This window comes from Protopterus annectens, chromosome 10.part0 (genome assembly GCF_019279795.1).
Source record: "Protopterus annectens isolate FY-2018-M chromosome 10.part0, PAN1.0, whole genome shotgun sequence".
NCBI classification, from domain to species: Eukaryota; Metazoa; Chordata; order Ceratodontiformes; family Protopteridae; genus Protopterus; species Protopterus annectens.
In genome coordinates, this window is record NC_056744.1 from 675,402,241 (window position 1) to 675,426,430 (window position 24,190).

At 42.4% G+C, this 24,190-nt stretch overlaps 1 protein-coding gene across 6 annotated transcripts in view; it reads right to left on the minus strand.

Annotated features, from left to right (window-relative positions):
- Positions 1-24,190, minus strand: part of DAB1 (DAB adaptor protein 1) — a 2,980,230-nt gene that overhangs the window by 366,846 nt on the left and 2,589,194 nt on the right. The gene's annotated exons all lie outside the window — the stretch shown is intronic.

Below are 24,190 nucleotides of genomic sequence, written 5' to 3' on the forward strand. Positions count from 1 at the left end.
TGAGGCTGCAGAGGGCTGCTCTCACATCTGCAAGTGACAATGCCCATGAACTGGCTGGTGCCATCTGTGCATTAACTGAGTTCATGGATAGATGGTCTGGTGAGATGATGGCCTTCATCGACCGTGGTCTGTCCATGCTTGAACGTGTGGTGGGGGTGCGGTGAAGGCTGCGTGGATGTAGGCCAGCAACACCAACAGCTGGCAGTCAATATGGACATGCTAGGACACCAAGGGGCTCCCGTAGTGGTAGTACCACCCCTGGCAGTGCAGGGGGAGTGCTGTCCACACCACACCACAGCGGGCCATGTGTCCTGGCCAGTCCCAGGAGGGACCTTGTACCAGTGGACATTTGTCATCGTCAGGTGAGAGCAGCACATTGAGGCCTGTACCTGGATGTGTCCATGGAAGCCCTGGCAGTCACAGTCCACGTGTTCGTGGCCAGAGGCAATGAACCGCACACCATGCTGGGTATGGTCTGCAGCTGTCCATAAACACCTGTGTAGTGCAGCCACATAGCAAAACTGTATGTATGCATACCCACACACTATACAAACACACCTAGGGCAACCCCATACCTACACACACCACATCACCACACCCAGCTCACCTCAGTACACTCCTCACCCACACACAAGGTGTCAAATGTATGCACCACCCTCGGCCTCTGGCAAACCAACAACAAACCTTGTGCATATGATGATACCTGTGCCACATCCCTATCATCCATACCATCAATGCAGGGACAGGCTAATATGATTCTGATGCACACGGTGACTGTACTACAGTGTACCACAGGACTGCAGTGTAACATGTTGTAAGGAGTAAAGTGTAATGCATATATGTCAGATAGTGTAGCCATCCAGCAATGATGCATTATAGCTGTTAGTAACACTGGTTGATTGTGGTCTCTATAATGTTATCCATTTGTGTTGTAGGTGCACATGTGTCAGCACAAGGATGGTCTGCAGTCATATTCCACAACAGGGTATGGCACTGTGGTGACACAATGGCTGTGACATATCTGGGGTACAGTTGAACACGTCACATGTTAGTATAACAGTTATTTCTTATGCCACATGGACATGTGACCCGCTGGGGTGTGTATACCTTGCAACCTGATGTAGACTCATTCACATACACACACACTGTTACTTGGCAACACTGGGACTAGACCCCTACCTAGGTATGTAGTAATACTGAAGTGTGTGGCTTACATTGCACAAACCACACAGCGTTTAGGGTGAGGTGTGTCCCAGGTTACATGTTACATGCAGAACATCCCCAGGCATGTACAGTATGCTAATGGGGGATTTAATGGGTGTATATGGACAATACATAGTGTGACATACCTTCATATATACATTAACAGATACATAACAGGCAGACCCACATCCGAGAGACCAGGGGCTATTTTGCTGCTAACTAACTTGACCGTGTGTCCAATGTGTTACAGGTAGGCTGCACACAGCACATGCATAACTGGCCTGGAATGTGGTATCAGTTACTTGTATGGTTGATGGTGACAGTGGTAACTATAACGTGGTACATGGGACGTATACCGGATGTACCTTGGTGTAATGACAGTGTACAGAGCACCCACATCCCCCAGTGGATATTGTATTCCCTGACACCCATGATGACACTATGATTTACCCACCATCACACATTGGCCACGACTGTGATACAACCCATTGTAGATCCCAACACTGGTACTACAGGGATATGCATCTGAAGCACATGCCACACACATAGCAGGGTGTTCCATTGTCATGCCTCACTGATGGGCAGCAATACTATTTGTACTACCGTGTGGCAATGGGTATTGTAATAGGTGTATGTGGCCTCGGAATGTTGTACCCTACAGATAAACGGACATACATACATACCCACACTTGCCAGAATACAATGGGTATCCCATGCCTATCAATCCATTTGTACAACACTATTGTGATGGTACTGCAAGGCTCGTGTAGCCGGTATGGAGAGGAGCTTAACAGGGTACATGTAATATCCCATACAGCAGCAGCCACAACTGGCTATGGAAATGGGTGTTGTGGTGGTTGTACATCATAGTACAGTACCACTGCTAGCACAGTAATAATCCTGTGGACTACAGCAGAGATATGACCAATAAATCTGGACAGTCTGACACACTCTGGTCAGTCCAGAGGAATACACAGAACCCCTTAGTGCAAAACATGTAGACCAAGCCTGATAATGTGGATGTTAACAGCCATGTAGATGGATATAACATGTAAATACTGGTATACATTTTCCCCCATAGGTTATGCATTCACACACCCCTTTCTGTCCTGACACATAATAACCGCTGGTACAGAGGTGCCATGGTCACATACTACCCACTAGTCAGTAACATACATCTGTACAGCATCCCACTGCTTTGTCTGACATACATGGCTGTTATGGTGGCCTGGCAGCAGTACATCTGGCAAGCATTTGGACATAACTTCACACTGGGTAAGTACACTATGCTGCTAGGCATGTAACAAGCCCTGTGCAGGCTACAGGCAGACTGCCACAACACTGGCCTACATTTCCTATGGGGAAATACACATGTACCTACATATATAGTAGGCTCTACAGGCATGTCACAGCACAGAGTAACAGACACCTGTGTGAAAGTGCATAACCACAACCAATGTGAACAGAGCCACATATGGTAGCTGGCATAATATTACAGTATATGGACTATCTGATGAACACCATCCTCATATGTGCTACTCACACACTAACCCTACATATACTGGGCCACTACACAGTGTGATACGATTCCTGTCTGTGGTATTGGACATGTGTGTGTTTGGCCCTACAAACATGTAAGCCGATAGGGTACCATACAGTGGAGCAGCATGTAACATCAGATAGAACAGGACCAAGAACAATGACATCTACCACAGTCTGTACACAGGCCAAGGTACATATGCACAATGCACACGCTGTCAACAATCACCATAAGTACACAGACCTCAGTACTGTACACACAACCACAGTATGCCCAGGTTATGTCCTCAAAGAGAACCCCTACTATACATAAAATGTGTCACAGTCTGATATCTCACTGGCTTGTTATCTGATATGATGTCAATAAATTATGGTGTACAGGACATATGCACCTCTTACTGCATGACATATGTACACAGGTTGACAGGGTTGTGGCTGTAGGCACACACACAAGGCCAATACTGACACGTTGCTGTGATAACTATATACATTTACTGTTGAAACAGGGTTTGTTGCAACATATATCCTATGAGGGATATGAGGTCAGTAACTCTCATGTCTGTCACCATGTACAGTCTGCTATCCTTACACTCTGCTTCTGCAGTTCACAGATATGTGCTCTGTGGGTAACAAAAGAAACAAAAGGCACCACACACTGCCCAGTCTGCAGATGATCCTAAAGATGGAGAGTCCTCAAAAACATAGAACTGACATGACAGGTATTAAAATATGTAGAACAACCATAAACACACACACTCTGTTAAATCAACATTACTCCAAATGCAGAATAGCAACACTTACATTCTGTAGTCATGTCAGGCACATCCCTCTCCTGTGTGTTGGCCTGTTTCCACAGTGTATGTTGTTAGAGGTAAATCCCCAATCCATATGTGATGCTGTTTGCCAAACAAATCTAGGTCCTGTTCACAGTGAAGGAAAAGGCCCAACACCAACATGATGTTCCTAGATATTGGAGTGTGTTTCCATGCAATTGGCTATGGGAATGTTACCAAGGCTGCTCCACGTGCAATCAGCTAGAGGAGGGCTGCAATTTGTGCAGAGGCCATCAGCTGATCATGAGCATAACTTACAATACACATGCTGCTGCCTAAGCAAAGCAGGCGTAAGTCTCCACATCCACCAGCATAACTTACAGTACACATGCTGCTGCCTAAGCAAAGCAGGTGTAAGTCTCCACTTCCACCAGAGAGGGAGTGAGAGACGCAGACAGAGGCAGAGATATGTCAGGGAGGGGTGGGAGAGTAAAACTTAAGCATGTTTGTGTAACACACCTACCAGTACAGGGTATCAAACCCCTGACTATGTATTGCTATCACATGTCTATGGATGCACCACATAGGTTACATGTTGAGGACCTCTCCAAACGTATATGTGATTGTAAATGACATCTGCAACAGTGATATGGTAGCTATACGGTAAGTGTAGTACATGTGCCTGTCCGCATGAACAGGTGTCAGCGTCAACACAGCCAAACACTCTCAGGGACACACACACATTGACACACTTGGCAGGGCAGGAATACAATTCCTCACTAGTTAGATTGCCACAATACAGTACAGTGCAGATATCACATGCATCACAGGGGTTATCCGGAGGTTATATGGGCAAAGGGTATGTGGAGGTGTCTGACATCAGACAGCATGCTTCAGTATGCCAATGTGGGTTGCAGTACGTGTGAATGTGGTCATAGGCATCATACACCACACACACAGACACAGGGTGCCAGTACTGACATGCATGGGTGCATTGCTTCACGGATGTGTAGTGTTCGACTGTGCCAGACGGCTATACAAAAGGCTAGGTGATGGGTATACCTTGGCATCCGGCCACATGACAATGTTCTGCAGTGTGGCTCAGGGGTGTAGTGTTTGGATTGGCACACACAGGTAGGTATTGTATTCACCATCCAGTCACTTGGGTAACTATTGTGTGTGGCCATTGCTGTGCATTGCTTGCCATGTATGCATTCTTTAGTCCATGACATGGACAGTGTCTGGGATGTGCACATGTCCCACATGCATGTACAGTGGCATGTGGAACTGCACCTGGGGTTTCTGGCCCATATTTTGGACACAGATTGTTATCATCAGATGTGCCAGTCCTGGCCTCATGTGGTGGGAACTGGTAATGAACAGCAGGTTGACCCTGCACCTTCACTGATAGCATGATACAGGTATTCCCTGGTGTCAGTGGCACCTGTCCATACAGGGCATATGTTTAAGGTATGGTATGTCCTTTGTGGGTTACATTTGATGGCACCACAGGTGTTGCAGGTGTCCAGTGGGGAACATAGTGAAGGTGCACTGTCTGCATGTATGTGCCATGCCCTCTGTAGCCACTGCAATCACACTATGGGTACTATCAGCGGGCAATACGCAGTTTACTACCAACATAACAGTTGTTGCCTAGGCAAGTGTGTGTGTGTGTATGAGACATGGGTTGAGAGTGTTCTCTGGGTAATACAAGGGTTGCTAACTTTGTTCACTAGGCCTTGATGTCACAAGTAGGGTATGGATGTGCACCCCAGCCTCTCAGCTATTTCACATCTTATCCCAGTAAGGTGGACATTGTGACATATACTAGGGCCACCATATAAGAAATTTGAAAAACCTGCTACACAATGAGTCCAGTTGTTACACACTCATAGCCACCTCCACACAGGATACAAATGAAAAACAGAGACACACACACACACACACACACACACACACACACACACACACACACACACACACACACACACACACACACACCTGCCATGTCTGGGATTAGAACTCTTACCTAACTAGTTTATTACATTACAGCACTACACAGTTATAGGATGTGCCATGGAGATCACTGGAGTACTCCTTCCCTAAAGGTATATTTCACAGTGAATGATATCAGCAGCCTTGCCAAAGTAGGGCATTTGAATTGTAGTGAGTGTGACTAGCCTAAAAAGCATTGCTATCTACACAGACAGAGACACACCCACACAGTTGTCATGTCTGGGATTAGAACTCCTACCTAACTAGTTTATCACACTACAGCAGTACGCAGTTATAGGATGCACCATGGAGATTACTGGGCTACACCTTTCCCAAAGGTGTATTTCACAGTGAATGACATCAGCAGCCTTGTCAAAGTATGGCATTTGAATTGTAATGAGTGTGACTAGCCTAAAAAGCATTGCTCTCTACACACACACACACACACACACACACACACACACACACACACGTTGCCATGTCTGGGATTAGAACTCCTACCATCACACTACAGCAGTACACAGTTATAGGACGTGCCATGGAGATTACTGGGCTACACCTTTCCCAAAGGTGTTATTTCTCACTGAATGACATCAGCAGCCTTGCCAAAGTAAGGCATTTGAACTGTGAGTGTGACTATCCTAAGAAGGATTGCTCTCTACACAGACACACACACACACACACACACACACACACACACACACACACACACACACACACACACACACAGTTGCCATGTCTGAGATTAGAACTCCTACCTACATCACAGAGATTACTGGGCTACACCTTACCCAAAGGTGTTTTTCATAGTGAATGACATCAGCAGGCTTGCCAAAGTGTGGCATTTGAATTGTAGTGAGGGTGATTATCCTAAAAATCATTGCTCCCTAAACAGACACACACACACACTTGTCATGTCTGGGATTAGAACTCCTACCTAACAAGTTTATCACACTACAGCATTACGCAGTTTTAGGATGCGCCACAGAGATTACTGGGACACTCCACTCCCAGAGGTGTATTTCAAAGTGGATGACCTCAGCAGGGTTGTCATAGTAGGGCTATGGGGTGGGCAGTGTGTGTGCAGGGGCCATAACCCATTCATCTAGAGGTTGGCACATCACATGTCACCACATGCAGGGTTATATTCCACAGGTATGTGTATACAGCTGCTAGATGACTACTTTCTTGTACAGTCATGTTGCACAGCACTTGCACCACATAGTCTGTAATGCTGACGGATACTGGTACCTAATGTCTACTGTGAGTGACATTTACACTTCATGTGGTTGTAGCCATTTGGCTGTGTGCTGCATGGGACAGGCCTCATAATGGATGGCTCCTTGTCACAGTCACTCTCTTCCATACGTCTATGTAAATTTACTTTTGGCTTATTATAGTGTGTTGTCCCTCGATATATGTCTGTATTCTGTATTCCTATCCACTGTATGTGCATAGCATTAATGGTGCATACTGAGGAGTGTATGCACTAACATCTGCAACTGCCAGATATGTATGGTCCACTGTTGTTTGCAGACATGGGCTTCATTTGTTTAAGTGTGTGAGCATGCCTAGTATGACCTTTCAGTATGTTGTTGTCTGACATTGCATGCCTAGTATGACCTTTCAGTATGTTGTTGTCTGACACTGCCTTCATTTCTCTAATTGTGTGAGCATGCCCAGTATGCCCTTCTGTATTGAATGTGTGGATCCATTCCAGGTAGTTTTTACTCCAGTGCAGATCTTTGTGTTGTACACCTCCAGGTAGCAAACTGTTTCTGCAGGGTATCCATCAATCATTTGGCAATATGGGGACAAACTGTGCAGGGGATAGTGTGTACTGTAGATGATTGCATCTGTGCTGCTTCAGCTACATGGTACTGCTATTAGCAGAGCTATTCAGACATGTGTACTGTTATACACTGTGATGTTTTCTGTCCTCATGTACTGTCAGATGGACATTTTTGTTCACAGTGATGTCTTGAGGGACAAGGGGGACTGCAGCTGTGTCTGGTATTGTGGGCAGATGCCTACATATTCATGGTAAGTTATTCCATTCTGGAGGGAGAGCTGCAGACACTTGCTGCTGGGTTTGTGTATCCGGTTCAGCACCTTGGTACAGTGCTGGCAGAGGATACCATACTTTTATATCCATCAACATGACAGTATGGCATTATCTTGCTGTGGCAATACCTCACAGCTGTACAGATTCACACAGGTTAACCAGAGGCAGGGGCCATGAGTCAGGACATTACCCATATTGTATTGTACAGGCAGGTATGTAGCCACCCATTTATGTGTTTGCAGCCAGGGATAGTGTGTGCAAACAGCTTTGTGTTGGACCTTGCACATTCCATGCTGCCCATGCTCTCACCCCCCTCTGTTACTTTACCCTCTTCCATACATTATGCATACATTCTCTGATACTTTTCCTACGGTTACCACCCCATCACAGCTTCGTTTTGGTGTTGGTCCACAGTTCATGCAGTGGGACATGATGGAAATGTTACTGTGGTTTGTCCACATGGCCTTGCATATGGCTTATGTGGAGTGTGTTATGTTATTTGGGTGCCCATGACATAACATGCACTGGCAGTACGTGTGAGTCACAGGCCTTTGGCAGAGGCCTGTGGGCCATTTGGTGTTGATGCGGGCCAGCTGTGGCAGGCCGTTGCATTCTGTCAGTCCTACAGTCAAATACCGCCATATAGTATATTCCCCTGGGGTGACAGAGTAGGTGTGCTAGGTGTTCATACCAATACCTTCTATCAGTCTTGATCAGGGGGTGTAGATGCTTGCAGGGTGCTAGCTACGGCTAGGGTCACACCTGAATGGGACACCTGCACTGCATGCTGCATTCTTTCGCTATTGCCATATACAGGTGGGGTCATATTGTACCCATTCCCCACAGCAGGGATATGACCAGAGAGGTACCTGTGGTTGGTGTTTGGGTGAGCTGGGTGCATGTATGCTATGGACACTACTGGCATCTGACACACAGATATGCATGGGGCATTCCAGTTATGCTGGCATGTGCAGGTACATCAGCTGTTTCCCAATACATCAGTCCTACCTCCTTTGTGATCTGCAAGTGTTCGGACAGACAACACCGGTATCCCCTACTACAGGACCAGATAATGTGATGCATACCTATATGTGCAATTTCAAGGGTGTGTCCATTTCACAGTTACACAATATGTGCTGTATGTCTGGGATACATTCCCCTGTGTACTGCTTGTATATCTAGCCCAACAGCCATGCCATGTCAATCTTTCAGATGGTGACACATATTACCACCATACATTTACAATGGCTTACTGCTAGTATGTGTTATACTGGTGGGAATTGTCTTTGGCACTGCAGCTGTGAGGACTTGGCCCTGTCATCAGCAGTAGTGGCCAGTGGCCACCAGGTCATACCTCAACATGCATACATACTGACCACTCTCACAATATGAAACACACACCAACCTAACACACACACATACCTGCATATTGTGCAAATGCTACAATCTATCATACTACCTTGGCCACCTCTGGGCATCTGTGCTCCACTGGTATTATACCTATACATACATGTTACTACATTTCTACATAGGGTTGTGGGGGCACACCTGACTGTTATGACATGTGTACATCAGATTGGGGGGGCCACATCAGACCATTACTACATTTCAAAATAGGTTTGGGGGCACACTTGCCTCTTTCTACATTTCTAGACAGGAGTGGGGGAGGGGGCCCACCTGACTGTTACTACATTTCTACGCAGGATTGGGGGAGGGGGCACACTTGACTGTTTCTACATTTCTACACAGGATTGGGGGGCACACGTGACACTTGTACACATTTGCTATGACTGTACTGGTATGTCAGATACTCCATTTCATTCTGTATTCTAACCTATCATTCTGACTAGAGGCATATCAGTGTACTACAGGTCTTAGGTTTGACTTGACATACATATTTGTTTCTGACCTCCTACCCTTCAGAAATAACATTCCACTGCCTGACCTGATGTAGTCTGTCTGTGTAGGCCTGGGGGGAGTTTACCCATAGGCATCACTCAGAGGCCATAGAATAGCCTTTGTTTGTGTTTGTCTACACCTGTCCTGCTGGCTGAGACTGTTGTTGGGTATATGAACCTCCTGACTGGCATGTGTGAGTCATATGGACACACATGTGGCCCAGCACATTTCCTGCAGTGGGTTTTGTCACCCTGTGTAGTACTGGCTACTATGCTGACACCAGTATTTGTTACAGATCTCATGGTGCCACTATAGGTGTCTACTATCTGCTGGCATACCATTCCACCACCCAATTCCCTTGCATGCTCATATCCATACCATAGATACAGGTAACAACATATACTACTCCTTTTGGAAATTGGTTGGTTGAGTGACTTACCTTGTGGATTTGCCAGTACGGAGGGGGGTGCTGCAGTGCTGCTTATGTCGGATGGACATAGTACACTCCCTACACATGGTTGAGCACAGGTAGTGTCATGTTTGGCATCCCTTTTACTGTATGTGTGAGTCAGAGAGAGGTGTCATTCCCTGGGTTTCTCGTGTGTCAATGTATGTGCTAGGGGTTGCCTCTTTGCTAAGGCCAGGGCATACTGGGCATGCCTCCTTCTGCCTACTGGGTGTCATCAGCCATGGCTCCAGTGCATAACCAGCATTCCCCACTAGGTGACCGTAAGGGATGTCCCCATTGGCAAATCTGTGGTACAGCTGCATCAGATGCCAGATGTGGGAATCATGACAGCTTCCAGGGCAGCCAGCACACACATTCATTATTATGCCCTGGGCATCGCACATGACCTGGCAGTTGATGGAGGAGAAGCCCTTGCAATTATGTAGACCCTACCCCACTCACCGGGTGGTGCTTTGATGCATATGTGCGTGCAGTCTATGGCACCCACTACCTCAGGGTATTCTGCTATTTGGTGGAACAGATGCATATTGCTGGCCAACTCCTCACAGGTGTTGGGAAAATATACGTGCTCACCGGCGTGTGCTGACATAGCATCCAGGAAATGTTGGAGTACCCTGGATGATGATGTCTGTGAGATCCCCATCATATCCCCAATTGGCCTTTGGAAGGTACCTGCAGCTAGTATTCTTAGGCCTACACATACCTTGGTATCCACTGGGATCGGTTCCCCTCTGTTAGTTCTGTGTGTCAGGCATGTCCGCCATAGCTCAACAATTTGATGCAAGAGGCCTGTCCACCCTATAGTGCCCCACTATCTCCAGCTCATGTAGCCCCTGGTAGGTTACCCCTGGGTCTGTACGCTCTTCTCTGTCTCCTTACTGTGGGTTGATCGACAGCATTCACATCCTCACCACCCAAAGCCTCTTCCACATGTTGCTGTATGATAGTTATTGCAGCCCCTTTCATTTTGTTTTGTTTGTATACACTGGTGGTGTAGAGTATGGGAAAACCCAGAGGGAAAGGTGTTTGCATAGTTTATAGTAGTGTTCTGGGCTGGGCTTGTCTGCTGCCTGTGTAATTGGCTGATTGTGATACATTTCACCTGCCAGCTATCCTAGATTACCTTCCTACTACTGTTTTTCCTTCCCATTGCCTTTCTGTTTAATCCAGGGAGTGCACCGCAGAAACACAGTGCTCACATGTTCACAGGGCTGCTATTTCCTGGTTTACTTTTTTTTCCCCTTTAAAACCCATTGCACGGCGCGCACACCCTCTTAGGCAATGTAAAGAGTGCTAAGCAGCCTCAGATACACCCCCTTGCTTAGCTCTGCTAAGCTAAAAGCAAACCTGAGCCACAGGGCTCCAGTCCACTTACAGTATGCATGACACACCCCTCCTATGATGTCAGCTAACTCCTAAGCTTGCATCAAGCTATTCCTGCTCTTACACTGTTGGGTGCTGACTAGCATGCAGGGGAAATCTGGGATTTAGTATCATTCCCCTCATTTGCATAGGATTGCCTGCTGATACATAGTTACATGTCCCACACTGAACCTCACCCCTTAGCAACCACTATTCACTGGCCATATTGTCTTCTGCCTGCCATTGAGTATAATGGCAAAATAGTGATTTTGGTTAGAATGCTTATTTTCTGTTTTTTTTTTCTTATTTTCCACATGATCCCATTTGCACACCACTGCCCTATGCTTAAACAGCTGAGATCAGCTAAAAAAAAAAAAAAGTTGATTTTTTTTTATTTTTGCAAATGTTTTTCATGCCAATGGCCTTATAGTTGGCCATTGGCATGCTTTCTACATGATATCCACCCTTTATTTGGAGCTGTCATTGTAATTTGCAGAAATGTACTCCGTTACTAGTGGAGTACATTTCTGCAAATTACACTAGTCCTGCACAGCCGGTTTCCAGCTTCCTGGATCGCAAATTCACCTCATTTGCATGTATTTCTCCTGCAAATGGGGTAATTTGCATACAGGGGCTGAGTCCATGCAGGAATAGTGCAGGAGCACTCGTGCACGTCCCTGCAGGTTATTCCTGGATTGCACGGCAGACATATTGCCTGCTGGAGCTCATGCTCTAGTCCTGCATGCCATGCAGGGCTTGCAGAATCCGAGGGAGTAATTATTGCATCTGTAATATTTTGTAAACAACTTATAGTATCACAACAACCACTCAAGTTACATGCATACTGTCAGCAGAATTGTATTCATCATCCTAAGAGCTTTCATATGAGGGTAAGGAGTTCTATGTATGTTACTTGGTTGTTGAGATATTTAGAAAAATGTTAAAGATTATATCTATATAAATTAATATCATAAAAAACAACAATTAATATCAATTTACCTGCATCAGATGGAGGTCAAATACTAATGTAGTTGAGTTTGCCATTTGGTGAGCTTTAAGATAAAATATTTTAAAATCTTGTACATAGCATGGTTTTGGAATTATTGATGTAAATATGAAAAAAAAAACAGTATTTTATGCCTAGAAGCATCAGTAGACATTTACTGCAGATGCACCTTGAGACGTCACTCAGATGCAATTAATTAAATGAAAATGCGCTTTCGCGAATACCGGTTTACCAAACCGGTAATAACAACAAAAATAAACACTGCAGCACTGAAGCACGCTTCAGTGGGCATAAGGGAATATACATACATATACATACATACACACACACACACACACACATGCATATATATATATATATATGTGTGTGTGTGTGTGTGTGTGTGTGTGTGTGTGTGTGTGTGTGTGTCTGTGTGGTGTATACATTATATATATATATATACATATAATTAGAAGTAAGGGAGGGGTACACTAGATACCATGGACACACTTTATTTAGTACTCTAAGTCACATAAAAATGTAATGGAACAACAGTTTTTGCATCACGAAAGATACTCTGAACAATAATTCTGAAACTCAAACTGTAATGTCTGCATCTTTGTCCATGAGTTACAAGTGGCAGGGCAAAATCATTAATGTTCTTTAAAATCTCTGGCAGTTGTGAAGTGTGGTGGTGTGTCTGTGTATGTATCGCACAAAACCGACAACTTACAAAACCGAACACCATAACACCGACACCCAAAACACCGACACACAAAATGTAAACTACACATTACACACAACTATACATGCACTAACCCTAACCCAAACCCTAACCCTAAGGTCCGACACTACCGCACACTTACCCTACCCGCACCCTAACCCTAACTCACTTAACCCGCCACTAAACATACATTCCGTCACTATCGTACACTTACCCTACCCGCACCCTAACCCTAACTCACTTAACCCGCCACTACACCTAAAGTCCGTCACTACCACACACTCACCTTTCCCGCACCCTAACCCTAAATCCCTCACTAGCTCACACTTACCTGTCCGCTCACTAAATCCCTCACTATCGCACACTTACCTGTCCACTCCCTAACGCTAAATCCCTCACTAGCACACACTTACCTGTCCGCTCCCTTACGCTAAATCCCTCACTATCGCACACTTACCGACTCGCGCTCACACGTTGCCCATGTCGGTGTTTCGGCTGTCGAGATTTCACATTGTCGATCATCTGTCGCGTCGGTCTTCTCGACTCCGTCTTCTTAGCGTCGGTGTTTCGGTGTGTCGATGAAGTCAAGGGGACCCATATATATATATATATATATATATATATATATGTGTGAGTGTGTGTGTGTGTGTGTGTGGGGGGGGGGGGCTGCAATGCATTTCAATGGCCATGCTCAAGACTTCTAGACAAAACCAGAAGGAACATTATATGACAAAAGGGAGACGTTTTAAATATTACTCCAATTCACTTAAAATTTAATAGAGCAACAGGTTCATAGGTAGATACTAGGCTAAATGCCCGAGTGCATTTATAAGCCTAGCCAAAGTGTGTCGGCTTTCATCGCCTCTGTCAAGCACAGCCAATGAAGTGATCCTAGGGGTGTATTTTCTGTTACTCATCCACTTGTCAAGGCTTCTCTTGAAGAGTGTTAGTAAGGGGTTTTGCCTAATGTAGTTAGGAATTTTGTTCCAAAGCATGGGGGAGTCTCTGTGACAGGAATCTATCCCTCCAGCATGTTCTATTTATTGTTGTAGTGAGGTTTAGCTCACAAGAGCGAGTGGCTCGCAGTGACTTGGATTTCCTTAGGTGGAGCATGTCCATCAATTCTGAGTTGGACAGGGCTTTGTAAGTTAGGCAGAGATCACCCCTGAATAAGCAATATGCCACTGAGTACAGCCGGAGTTTTTTCAGTTGGGTTGCATAGGACATATGTTTGAGGCCAGTAATCCTCTTGGTGAGGTGCTTTTGTGGTCTTTCCAGCTGTTGGAAGTGTCTTGTGAGGTACATCCCAAATGGAGCATTGTACTCTATGATGGGTCTGATGAGTGACGAGTAGAGGGGCACTATAATATGATTGTCAAAGGAGAGATTACTATCTACCTGGGTCCCCAGATCTCTTATTTCCTCTTCTGTATTAAGGGGGCTGCCGCCTATGTGGTAATTCACGGGTGTTTTGTTTTTCCCAAACGGGATGACTATGCATTTTTTGGCATTTACCTTGAGGCCATGACTTTGACACCAGGTGTCTGTCTTAGTAAGGCCTTTTTGAAGGATGCTCGTGTCAGCCGGAGAATCAATTATGGCTCCCAGTTTGCAGTCATTGGTGAACTTGGCTAGCCATAGTCCTCCTGTGTTTCCCTGTACTTTTGAGAAATATATGCCGAACAGTAGTGGTCCCAGAACCGAGCCTTGTGGGACACCACTTGTGACTAGTTTAGAGTCGGACCTGAAGCCCGCTATTCTTACCATGTGAGCTTTATCTGTAAGCCAGTTGGCAATCTATCTTGTGACGTAGGGGTTTATGTTCAGGCTGGTGAGTTTTTCTATAATACCCGAGTGAGGAATGGTGTCGAACACCTTGGCGAGATCAAGCTAGGCTGTGCGAACCACCTTTCCCTCGTATATGGCCTTGGTGACTGTCTCGAAGATGTCAACCAAGTTTAGTAGGCATGATCTGGCCTTAACAAAGCCGAACTGGGTCGGGTCAAGTGTTTGGAGGTTCCCAATGTCTTTATTAATGAGTTACATGATGATACGCTCCATAGCTTTGCAGACCAGGCTTATGGTGCGATAGTTACCAGGGTCAGTTGTGGCCCCTCCTTTGTGGAGCGGAATAACTATTGCTGTGTGCCATTCTATGGGCATGTAGCCTGTGGAGAGGCTGAGGTTGAACAGCGTGTTTAGGTTGAGGGTTAGTTAGTTCTGTAGTTCATGCAAGACGCAGCCTGGGACACCATCTGGCCCCATTGATGCTGTGTTTTTGACTTTTGAAAGGGCATAAATGCAGTTCTTTAAATGTTATACATGTCATTGTACAAGGGCATCATAATGCATTTTCTGAACAATAAGATGAATGAAAGCCTTATGTCTGGCATCGGTCACTGACTGTAATAATCCATGATTTATTAGGGATAAGGAGAAAATAAAAGGCAGCATCAGCGATGTTCATAAACTCATCACAGTTGACAGGTGCAGAAGAATGCCAGAGTTTGAGTGTATGTGTGTGTGTGTTTTCATGTGCATGTGTCCGTGTGTGTTTGAGTCTGAATGTACGTAGGGAAGTGAAACAGTGGGGTGGTTGTGCCATTGAGATGCATGGTCCACCAGTGGTGATTACTACAGGGAAGTGCAGATTAGCACTAGTGGTAATGCCACACAATTCACAGACATTCAAATGATTCAGTAACAAGATCGTTACGCATTGCAGTTAAACAATTCTCTGAATCATTTTTCCTCTGCCAAGGAACTAGATTCTTTTGGACTTAGCAGTTAGCACCTGTTGGACTATTTCTGAATCCCAGACTTCATTCCTTAATCTGCAAATGAAACAATATTCTTAGTCATAAACTTACAAATGAATACTCAGATAACAGATAACAAGGGTTTTCTTAATTAAGAGATAATATTGCAGTTGTTTCCTAATAATAAAATATGTAATTATGTACTATCCCCATTAAAAATATATAATCTAAAAAAAACAATGACCTGTATAACATTTAAAGAACTGCATTTCACTGACCAGGTGCAAGAGTTTACTACATGAGGTATTCTTGCCTGCAGTGGTATATTCTGAATCAGTTATATTGAGTCTCTGACTAAGTTGCTGCTTAATAACCCACTTCTGAACTCTTTTACTATCTCCATACTGCTGTTTTGTACAGTTGCTTCAGTCTTTACTTTGTCCAATGTTTTTTTTCTTCTTTGCAAGCTTTTTCTTATTTTATTCCTTTCTAGCTAGTGTGCAATGGCCTTACAGCAGGAATCCAATGGCTTGTGTACAGTTTCTTTATACAATTAAAGCACTGCATCGGAAAGCAAAAGTTGGATAATGTTACAACCCACAGTGCACTCAGTCTTGCAGGTAGAAAAATGCAATTGAGAAAAGATGATGAGGAACTTGTGTGATATGTCAATACTGCATGAGCATTGCAGCTAGCCTATCTGAAGTACAAATGAATATGTGACAGAGTCCCAAACTGGCTTTCCTGCCATAGAGGAAGGAAAGGTTAGTTACAGTGCAATACCAATACAGCCTTCATTCTGCATTTTACACTGGTCTGTTATGTTATGCTCCTGAACATCAAATACAAATTTCAATGAGTAACTAAATTTATTATATTGACTGGCATGTACGGAAATACTGGCATCTGAAAAAATTATGTTAATGTACATCTATGTATGGAAGACTGAGATGTTGACTATCTGTAACTTTATAAATCTCTTATAGGAAATTATTTTATCCTCTCTTGTATCAAATTATAGTTCCTTTAATATTACTTCACTGATAAAGTTTTGAACATTATTAGCATTCCATTTATAATAATTAACAACTGTAAAACAAGTACTTATTGTAAACAGAGAAAGCGACAGAGCCAAATTTGCTTGACATGCATAGAGGTCCTAACCTTAAACTAGCAGTATAATTCCATTTCCTTTACGGAGTGCTCACTTTACAAAAATTAGGTCTTTTTAAATAGATAAACTTGTTACTGGCAGAATGAAGTAAGATATTCTGCTAAATGTGCCTGCGCAATTAAAAAAAAAACATATAATATTTGGTATACTTCCATACACCAATACGATTTTTATAAATAAGTTTATTGATCACAATAGATTTGCATTTTCCTTGCTTTTATACTTGCATAATTCCATTTGTACAGCATGCCATAACATAAATATTCTGCAATATCCCAACTCAGGAAAATTGCAATGCTTGCAAATGCTTGCCATAAGGTACACATTTAGGACTGTTATAGTTCATATGAAGTAACAGTAAATCATTTTGTTTAGCATTCTACATTAATATGGTAAGCACATCATATTATGCATAAATGTCAGACATATGACACAGGATATATTTTACAGAACAGAGTTTTTGAATTGTGGACCAAATATGTCAACAGTTTAGAAATCTCTAGCAAAAGGAGTGACATAAGAACTTTGGATTTATAATGTTTACATGTGAGAAACTACTTGACCAGTGTACAAAGAACAGGGTTGAGAACGCTAGCACTGTATGTCAACAAAGAATGCTGCAAAGCTGGGATATATAACTAAGCTGAATATTGGATTTTACAGTGATACAAATGAAACACTCATGTAATGATCCGGATGGTATGCACTGTTACTCTACACAGTGGCATTGGGTAGCCCTCTCTCATTGGGTGAGCTGATACTGTCTGCAATCTGACATTGCAGAAACATCATCTGGGGTGCTTGAACCACTCCGAAGCATGGCACAATGAAGACTTACTGAATTCCAGAAATATTTACTATTGAGAAAGGACCTGTCCTGAGAAAAATGCCCCTACACAAAGTACCCATTAATGACACAATGTGCAATATGCTGTGCTGTTTGTGACAAACACATCAACGGCTGCAGGGAATTTCATTTTTTAATATTCAGACACACACATTTGTCTTTTGTCTGGATGCTAGAATACTAATCACAAGTAGCCAGGGCTGTTTGGTGTTACTTGTGTTTAACCTTTAGATTTTAAGAACTGCAGCCACTCATTTTAGTTTTCACTTAGCCACTCTACACATTGATCCTTACTAAAAGGTTTTCTGAATCTCACTTTAAGCACAGAAAATATGGCTAGCATTATTTGTTGGTCCTAGCAGAGTACTGGCTATAGTAATAAGATATTACATGGTAATTTGAGTCAAGTTAAAATTCAAAAAGTATTATTCAAAGATTCATATTAAGCTATTAATTGGGTAGATCATTTGTAGCCTAGTCACAAGATCTCAGGTCATTAGTACCATATGACTTAAATAAATACTACTTATTCTGTTCTCCTTTCAGTGAGGGTTTGAGCAGACAGACAAGGGGTCAATTTATGCTTTCCCATCCAGGTTGTAAATAAAAAGGGTCATGGCTTTGTTTTACATCTAAGGGAACTGTAGCCCATCAAAGGAGGATTCTTTGAAAGTGACAGTTACCTCACCAGCAGGTCCTATTTATGCTGCAGTGGAAGTTTAGCTCCTTTGAGTCAGTGTTTTGGGTACTGTTTATTTTGTGGAAGTGTAGCAGGCTGCATAGGACTGGATCCTTTTAGGCTTTGTAGGCAAGGCAAAGGCGCCACCTCAAGAATTTGTAGAAAGAAAGTGCTTTAAGACAGTCTGTGCATTACAAGGAGGATATGCTTGTTTATCTTCCAGAGGAAATGTTGCAGATTTTCAAGTCGTATGCTAAAAAAGTACATACTGAAAATGTCATTATATTCTATTATGGATCTGATGATGGAGGAGAAGAGACATATGATAACTTCTATTGACCTAGAAGATATACCCCAGGTTCATAGGTTGATACTAGGCTATCTGCCCTAGGGCATTTATAAGCCTAGCCAGAGTGTGTTTGGCTTTTGCCACCCTTTTAGATTAGTTGACTGTGCCTCTGTATAGTAGGTCACAGAAGATGGCCCTTTTAAGGTTAGTTTACTGTGCCTCTGTCTAGCAGGGACACAGAAGAGATCCCAGGGGTAAACTTACGATTTCCCATCCACTCGTCAATATTTCTCTTGAAGAGGGTCAGTGAGGGGCTCTGCCTAACATGGATTGGGATTTTGTCAGTTTGTCTAGATAAAATAATTTCCTAACTACATTATATACAAGGTGATTAGAGGATAGTTCAATGTCAATAAAAGTGCTCCGGTCCATAATAACCGTGCCAATTTTCAAAGGAGTGTCATATATGTGGTATGTGCATGGGTGTCTGTGTTTCCCCTAAGGACACAATACAGCATATCTTGACATATAACTTAAGGCAAGGACCAGCCACCACTTGTCTGTAAGTGTTAAGCCCTCTTGGAAAACGTTAAGTCAGGTGGAGTGTTTATGATAATACAAGGTTTGCAGTCATATGTAAAACCAGTCATCAACAGGCCCTTAATATTAGCCTTGATAGCAAGAGAAGTGAACCAATGACCAATCTTTGTGGGACACTACTAGTAATAACACTTAAGAGAGTACACATCTTCCATTAAGAGATTAGATTCTCTCAGTAAACAAGATTGTTATCCACTGGACAACATATGGGGTTACATTTAGTTTGATTAGCTTGTTTATAATGCCAAAATATGGAATGGTATCAAAGGCCATAGCCAGGCTGAGTTAAGTAGTGCAGACTGATTTGCCTACATACAGTACATCTATAATTTGTTCAAAGTCATCCACTAAGTTGAGTAGGCAGAGCCTCTTTGGATAATGTGATGTCCTTGTCAATAAGTTCCACAATGATGTACTCCACTGCATTTACAGATAAGTCTAGTGAGGATTATAAGTCTATAGTTTACAGGGTCAGTGCTAGGTCCTCCCATTTGGAGTGGGTTGACTGCTCACACATGTGCAATGACCTAGCCATATGCATAACCTGGAAGAAGGGATTTTTTGTTCTAGTGACATGGCAGATCAGGGCATGCCAAGGACAGCTTGCCCTCACCCTGCCCCCTGAGGAAGGGTGCAACTGTGAGTCATACTGTGGAGTCACCTATGACTAAGACTTTACCAGACTGGTAGGTTCAGACTTATTGTTTTAAGGGCATTTACTTGCTAGCTGGAGCATCCCTTTTGTTCCTTTACTGTTTGTTATGTCTGTATATGCTGATCGCTTGTAAGTGTGATGCTGATTTGCAAACCAATTAGTAACAAAAGTAATCATATTAGCAAAGCCAAATAACCTCATGATAGAAACTAAATCATGAGCCTCTGCCATGGACACATCATTGACCCATATGCGGAAGTCACACAACCTAACAAGCATTGATTTAGCAGCACTGGGTTAATGAGCAAGTCTGTGAACTCCTGGAGGGAATGGTCTGACATTTTCAGTGGATGGCAAATGAGGAGGAATCCACCATTTGTTTGTATGCCCATAACATACTCAAAGATGATGGCAGTCCTTAACTTTACTTTGGTCAGCTGCAGAGAATTAGGAGTACAGTAATATATCCTAACACCACTCATAATCTCGCCCAATACTGTACAGCAGAAACCCTGAGGCACTGCAGCTATTAAGTAAGTACCAAGATTTTAATCTAGGTTTGTGCTCATAACAAAGGGAAGGTCAACATTATCAACAAATCTGAAATGACACCAGGTTAGCTGTAGCTGGAACTTGCACTGGAATAAAGTGTGTGTGTGTGTGTGTGTGTGTGTGTGTGTGTGTGTGTGTGTGTGTGTGTGTGTGTGTGTGTGTGTTTAAAATAATACTTATGTGAAAGACTGTTACCATGGATAACGAGGATATTGTTTCACCGATAGAGTGGTAAAAATGGGACCTATAGGAGCGCTTGGCTAAAGAGTTAGCTGTTTAACTGTACTGTGTGCAGTCCAGTCTGGATGTGGATTTTAGAAGACCATACACTTTATGCTCATGGGGCCAGGTTATACTTTGTAAATTAGTTACTGAAATAACGTGTGTATTTTCTTGTGATTACTTCACCCTTTGTAGGTAGTGGAAGGATTCATACCCCATTGTTGCCGGCTATTGTGACAATGGGTGGCATCCTGTAATCTGGGTGTCACATTAGTGAGCACGGTGCATTCATATTGTTCAACTCCACACAATTATGTAAAATAATCGGCAAACTAGGTGGTCAATACTGTAATCATCTGCCAACAGATTTAATGTTTCTGCACTCTCATGCTAAAATATTCATATTTTCTACTTCTTCTCTTCTAACTCTTTAGATTCGGAATTTGTACTGATTCATTGATGGATTAGAGAAAGGGACAGAGAGATAAATAGAAGGAAAACAATTACTAAATAAAATGGCAATAAATTGTAAATATTTATATAACTGAAAGAAGTCTTCAGTACAGTGGACTGTATTTTTTATTAATTTCCCTTCATAATGATAACATCAGTTGGGTGCTGCTAAGAGATTTTAGTTGAGAAGTGTTCATACTCCGATTTTGGTATTGTCTGTTATTCTATTTACCATTTAGTGAATTCTCTTTAACAGAACAGAATGCTCACTGTATCTGGGATCACTGAGTAACTGCAGTATTACAATGATTTATTACTTTCTTAACAGTGCAGCTGCACATATTGTAAGTAAAATCTGAAACTGCAACCCAAGATCTGCTGGAGCTTTTTCATCAAGAGAGATCCATACTTAGACTCTTTTGTTTTGCATCTCATAACCATTGCACTTAAAAGACAGAAAACTAAATGCGTTAGCCATCTATTAATACATGTTAATTTAATTTCAGGCCCCTGTAGTCCTTCATGTTCTCTACGATTGTCTAGCATGGGAAAATAAATGAAAAGAAAAACATAGGATTCATGTTAGATATATCTGGAATGTTGTAATTTTTATAACACCTTATTTTTTATTATAAGCAAACTTCCATGAATTTTCTGGTTCTGGAGATGCAAATTGTCACACATTTTCCTTGATATGAAACATGCTATAGTACTACACCACCTACTGATCTTATTTATTTTTGCTTTTTTTCGATCATAGAACTTCTATTTTGTGCTTTTTGCATTTTATCTTAGTCTTCTTCCACATAACCACACTTTATCCATATTCTGGTTAATGATTTGGTTGCGTTCTTCCAAAGAATAGATAAATTCCACAAAGTAGACAATAAATTCCTGACAAAGAAGGCAGGTCCTGTTGCAAAAATAAGAAAGCACTTGTATATAGTTTTTTAAAGTAAAGATGATCTACCTGCTAAGTACAACATTTCTGCCTTTCCTTCTGTAGAATATTTTACTATATTTTATTATTCCGAAACTGCAACACGTATATAAAGAATGACTTAGCTGTTTCTCCTCTTCTTTTGCATTCTGTGTTATTTAGCTTTCTGCTTCACATTATAGTGAGACTGGACAAACTATTATAATACTTTCTTCAGAAGTTTGTCTCCTTCTCTCTTGTATTACATCTGACAACAAATTTAAAAATTTTTTGGTCCCGGAAAAGCCCACATGACAAAGTCCTTGTAGCTCTTCCTTCTTTCCTTCCTAGTGGAGTTGTGAATTTACTCCCTCTCCAGAAAACTACATGATTATTATGTAATATCATCCACAGCTGCCTTATTTTCATTTCACTAAAGTTATAACCTATCTGAGACTTTGGAGTTTCACAGCTATGTAACTATATAGGCTATAATAGCAAGCTGATATCCTACAAAGCTGATCAAATAAGCAACAGTTTGCATATGAATAATGTAAAATTAAATACAGTGTGTCTAAAACATTTATTTATTTAACATTTTGTTAACTGGGAAAGCCCGACTTGGAACAAAGCCAATTTTTAGCAGAGGCCCAGGGAGAAATGCTCCACACTCATGTCTTTATAATGTGGGAGAAAACCACAGCACCCGGAGGAAACCCACACGAACGCAGGGAGGACATGCAGACTCCATACAGAAGGCACCCCGGCCGAGAATCGAACCGCAGAACCTCTTGCTGTGAGGCGACAATGCTACCACTGCACTGTCCAACATCATCAATTAATATAACCCAGGAAGTGTCACTAGAAAACAATCATGGATATTCAATTTATAAATTCCAAAACTAAGCACCACTGAATGTAATAATGAAGAGAGACAAATTACAAGGAAGGATTGATCAATACAATGTAATCTCTTGTTGAAAGATTTTTGCTTGATTTTTGATTCTTCATAAGGAAATTTGTATTAGTTGTATAGTCAATAAAATACAGGTAAGACAATTCCTTAATAAATAGTCTAACAAATAGCATAACAAAATGTAAAACCTTTTTAATTTACAACAAAATTTTCTTTTTAAGAAAGACTAATGCAAAGTACAAACATACAATTAAAATACAGTTATATACTGTATGTACTAACAGTTGAGACTTGTCATTTGTCTTTTGGCTTTTTCCCAGTAAGGGGTCACCACAGCGGAACTCCGGTCTGCTAATGATTGGCAGTAGATTTTTACGAAACGCCGAGGTGCCAGCTTGATGCCCAACATTCAACGAAGGCATGCCCATTTACGCACGCATGTCTTTCAAATGCTACCCAACCGCGGGGAGGACATGCAGACTCCACACAGAAAGCACTCCCAAGCCAAGCCGAGAATCGAACGGGAGAACCTCTTGCTGTGAGGTAACAATGCTACCGCCGTACCACCGCGGCATACTAACAGTTGAGACTAATATGCTTAAACCATCTGTTAAGGCTAAATGATCAGGTTGAAAAATGCAAATTAAAGAAGGTGAAAAACAAAATTAGAAAAAAAATGATGACTGTTCAAGCTTAAAATTACTAATACTTTACAAAATTTAAAATATCAAAATTTCAAATATCAAAACTAAACAAAAATTCAACATTTCTGAAATCTTGGACCAAAATTCAAGTCTTTGAAGTTTATATTCATAAAAAAAAAATAAATATAAGTGGAGGCATTGGTGTGCTTTCTTGACCAGTTGGCTGTTTTTCCTGACCACATGAGATCCTCTGATATGTGTACACCCAGGAATTTTGTACTCTTTACCTTTTCAATATACCCCCTCGGTAATATACTTCTCCAAATTTAAATTAACAAAAACACCACTGTGTCATGTGAGGTTCTGTCTTTCACTCCACAGTCAAGTTTTTTTTTTTTTTTAGTTATAGAAGATCGATATAGCATCATAAGTAGGCCTGCATGCATTTCTTCATGTCAACATTATGC